The following is a 5507-nucleotide window of genomic DNA, read 5'->3' as shown; positions in this document are numbered from 1 at the left end:
AGCTATAAAAATTGAAGATTTAACATTTTTTTAACTACAATAAATTAAATAAATACATTTTGTGATAATGTTAACTTTAAATAGGTACTTAAGATTTATGAACAAAGAAACCTGCCTATATGGATCTATAATATTTATTAACTGATAATATAAGTTATAACAACCCTGTATTAAATTTTTAATCTTTTTGACCCAATGAATACAATTTTATTGAAATTTGTAGAATAAAAAACTAAAAAATACAGATATTCAAATGTCTATAAATAACCCAAAACGAGTCGAAATATCTTGTAAATGTTATCATACTGCATAGAAAAACATTTGGCGTAAGTTTCAAATACCTCTGGTTAATGGTTTTTGAATAACGACAAAAAAAGAAAATCGTTGAATGAGAATTTGTTAATTTACAGTCGAATATCCAGTATCAAACGTTCGTAAAAATTAATTTGACTTTCCGATATAGTTTTTTTTTGTTTAATGTAGGAAAACTTAAGGGGATTTTTGTATGAACATTTTAAATCTTATAGATATACCTACGTAGAAAAATTTTTATGAATTTCTAACTTTTCGAACTTCAGACGCTTATAAAAAATAATTATGGATTTATGCTATTAAATCTTATGAGGACAGTACCTTATGTATTACAGTTTTTTGACCAAGCGAAACATTTTTTATCGACAATAATGTATTCAACAAAATAAATCGTTTGAGTTTTAAAGAGTATATTTAAAATAACTAAATTATGATTTATTATGTAATTTTAAATAATAATACAATTTAAATTAATTTTTGCACTTACATGCCAATATCCCATGTACCTACTAGTGCATGTTTCACTGTTTATTAATTACTTATTTTAAATCTTAAAAGTATTTAAAATTTATTTGAAATATTTTCTGAATGGAAGTTTTATGTGGACATTATATATAATTATGTATAATATATTAACTAATAGGTAAGTAAAAACATTTTAAATTTAGTTATTTTTCAATAAAAAAAATTTAAATGAAAGATGGACGATGGTAATAAATATAATTATTTACTACTTTAACTTTTTTCCTGAAGAATATTTATTGTTATTTATCAACTATTACTAATAATAAATAAAAAAACACAATATTCACTTGGAATTTTCAATGTTTTATGCAAGTTTAATTGTGTTTAATTTTAAACATAACAACCCTGATTGATGGTTATTTTTTTTAAGAGCCACAATAAAAAAGTGGGTAAGTTGATGTCGCTTTGCTGTAGGTACAGTAGATAACAAGTGGGTCTCTGTAATGTATGGTGTTAAATTTAAATTCAATGATATAATATCATTGTATAAGAAAATATATCATTTTCTATGCACAATACAATTTTTAAAAAATTTTAATCTGTTTTGAGTTGTTAATAATTTATGTTTATACGATGTACATTTGGCTGGCTCTTAATTATTATTGTTTATTAAATATATTTAGACATCCACTTACCTGCTTTTTTAATTTTAATATTTTCTATTTGTCTGTATCCATAGCAAGTCCAGTGTTAGGACTTATCTAGATAAATTATCCAGATAATAATTTGTTTATCTTTTATCTTATCTAGATAAATAAATATAAGTTACTTATCTGAGTATTTATTTTAGATAAAAATTTAACTTATCCAGATAAATTTACAAGATAAATTTTTTGGTGAAAATTAGCTAGATCTGTTCCAAAATGTTTCATTTTTATTCTCATTATCTCGGGCACAACTTGTACGTACAAAAACATCCAGGGCTAAAAATATATGACGTTTTTTCCGAAAAGATTATAAATTATTCCTATTTAGTACCTACTTATTATTAATTATTAGTCATTAATATTCTGTGTTTGGTTTACAATAGGTGTACTAATTAATTTATATAAGTTGCCTATATTTGTATATTGTACTGTCGCGACAAATATTATTTCCCAGAATTTTATAAATATTTCAAAATTATAATTAAAATACGAATACCTAATAAAACTACTGATGACAATAATTAGTTATAACCACCGCCGTCCCAAACAAAATTCCATATAATATAATATTATTCATTGAGAAATAAAGATAAACCATCCGTCTATTCTTTCCGCATTCACTTTAGGTTCGGCTGCAATAAACTAATATACCTGAATAATATTCTATAATTCACATTGACATATTATCCTGTCAGGATTTGACTGGGTCTTTAAATCAGGATAATCCTGATATTAATGACAATTTATTATTATTGATAAGTCTGCCGGGCAATACGTGAGGCGCTATTCACATATTTCGGGTTTCATATTTTATGACATAAATCCGTGGACTATCTAACTAGCTCTAAGCCAATTTTAATTGCACACGTATAATAATAATAATAAACATTATTTCGCATTCATAAATACACAATACTCGTAATTAATTATATCTTTTCAATGTTGTTAATCAATAAAAGTACGCGAGACGAAAAGTGTCCGGTGACCCCCGCCACCCGCCCGGCTAGAACGGCCGTGGGTTCTCTTGTATGTGTTTTATTTTAGAATGTATTCTTGAAAATATTATTTTTGAAGTGAACAATTTTCCCCGCTCGTTATATTGTATTTTTGTTGCATTTATCAATAATTCGTCAAATCAATGAACGCGATAACTACGGTCTACGAAAGTAAATTACATAATATTATTGTCTTAGTCTTCACTCTTTAGTCGAACCTACGGTAGTCGATGAACATATTATTATTATCGATAATATATTTCTTACATCATTCATTTTATAATAAAAATGTTTTTGGTACTTACATCCAACATCGTCATTTCGAGTAAACGGAAATTGACCCAGTCGGATCAAAATATAATCGACACGGGAGAACCAATTGAAAACATCAATACATATTGTCGCCTTTTTGACGGGAAACATTTTAAAATCGTAAAAACTAATAACGATACGGATGAAAAAATGTCTGCGCAATGTCAATTATGTCAAAAAATAATTCAACGGCGAAAAGGTTCAACAGGAAATTTTCTTAGTCACATTAAGGCATGTATCTTTTTACTATTGATTTAGTTTATAGACTTAATATATATTTTTTTTTTCTGTTGATTGGTACTTGTTTGATTGAATATGATGTAATAAGCCCCGTTCACATGATCAAATAATTTGTCAAATATTTGACTTTTGTCAAACTCCATATATTATAGAACCATTTCTAAAATATTTAAATATACGTGTATTAAACTTTGTATTACACTGTTGTATTTAAGTATGGTATAATAATTTTTTGTATTATACACATTTTATGTGGTATAAAATCCTGTTAAAGGATATGCAAATTTTAAACTATATATATACAATTTAAACTTGATTACTCAACTAATGTCCATGTCCCATTTGAAAATTGAATCTTATTAATACAAATAAGAAAAATAATATAAATTAAATTCAAAAGTAATAACAAAGTCAACAAGTAAAGTAGGTAATAATTAACAATTTTAATAAACATAAATGACTCTTTTGGTTTTTTTTTCTAAATTATAAATAAAATAAATGTTTAATGTCAAAAAAGTAACAATTGTAAATAGTAATACTTAATAGTTAATAGTAACAATTTTAACACTTTAGTCTTTTAGTTTCCTTTTTAAATAATAAGTAAAATATTAAATAATGAATAACTGTTTAATATATATATATAAAAAAAAATAATAGAAAATAAAATAATTAATAGTTAAAAAAAAAAGTTTTATACAGATTTTATACCAGGCATTGTATAAAATAATTCTATACAGCGTGTATAATACCATGTATATATTATGATATTATACAAATTTACATCACTATACCTATGTGGAATAATATTATGTATTAATATTGTAATATCATTGTTTATAGAATATAAAAAAAAAGGATTATATAAAAAATGTATTTTATATTTCTATGGTAATTCAATGGTAGGTCAATGGTAGCTAATAATATGTGAATCTAAAGTTTTCATTAATAACAATAATAAAGTCATTGCTTATTTTATAATGAAATCAATATTATTTTTAGTTTAAACATGCATCAATGCTATCCAAAATTAGAGGCAGTAAAAAATTATTCAAAAAGACAACTCAACATGCTGAAGGAACAATTACTCCCAATAAACAAATGCAATTGTCATTCTTTAAAACCAGTATTACAAAATGTCAAGTAAGTTACATGACCTTATATTTTTTTTTTATTGTCTTATTTACAGACTACAAGCTTATAATCTTAACCATAATTATTTGAATATTAATGATGTAATAACTGACATTTGTGATATTTATCAAATTAAGAGTTCTTAAATCACCCATATCATAACCGATGATGCTAGTAATTTTGAAAAAGCATTTTGTACATTTTAAAAAAGCTCAACAATTGAATCCGATCCTCATTATGTAGGTAACATAGGCGAGTTAGACAATGATGAAGATACACAAATTGATAGTGATAATGAAAATAATCTGTCCAGTCCTATTGATATTGAATATGTTTATGTTGGTCAGTTGCTTTATAAATCAAATAGTTCTGATTGTGCTAATTTTGGTTTGCCTGATCACCTGACCTGTTGTGCCCATACTTTAAATTTAATAGCCACCACTGATGTAGCAAAAATGATTGATAAAAACTATATAAATATTTCCAAAATAGTTTTTAGTAAATTAAGTTAATTTGGGAATCTATTCAGTAGAAGTACTGGTGCCCCAGCAAACACTGTAATGTATATTAGACGTCTAATATACCAATCCGTCATAGACGTAAGACATACATGTGATGTAAATGTAGATGTCTATGATAAGTCTAAGATTAGTCTATATGCATCACTTTTTTAGTCTATTTGAAGATCCAATTAAAGTATCTATCATATATCATGTAGTAGATCAAATTCAACTCTTTTATAACATCTATCCATAGACATTAATTAACATTTTAAGTAGACATACCATAATTGGTAAAAAATACTCCATTATATATATATATTATTTTTTTTAGTTTTCTAAGATAATAAATTAAAACATACATTTTAGTCAATTTTTTAACATATATTTTATAAATACAATAATAATAATAATTTCTATCAAACAATTAAAAATACTTTGCAAAAAGTTTAGAATATAAATAATTTAATAATCAATTACAAAATTAGGAACGTAGTATAATAATTTGGTATTGCAGCTTTAATGGGTGATCGTCCAATAAATAGTATATATTTCTATACATTAAAATAATTTGTAATCATAATTACGTTCATTAAGAATAATTAATTAAGAGTTATATAATAGTTATAGTAATATAATTAAGAGTTATTTCTTTAAATAGATTCTTTGCATTGTTCTTTCCATCAAAGTTATAATATTGAGCGCATGTATCACTCATTACCATTCTTAATATAGTAGTGACAGTTTCTTGTATACTATTTCAGCACACACATTGTCTTAAGCGATTTTTCTAAAATTATAAAAGCAATTAATGAAAAAATTAAGTTTGAATTAATAATTATAAA

Source organism: Acyrthosiphon pisum, chromosome X (assembly GCF_005508785.2).
Source record: "Acyrthosiphon pisum isolate AL4f chromosome X, pea_aphid_22Mar2018_4r6ur, whole genome shotgun sequence".
Classification (NCBI taxonomy): Eukaryota; Metazoa; Arthropoda; class Insecta; order Hemiptera; family Aphididae; genus Acyrthosiphon; species Acyrthosiphon pisum.
This window is presented reverse-complemented; position numbering follows the sequence as displayed.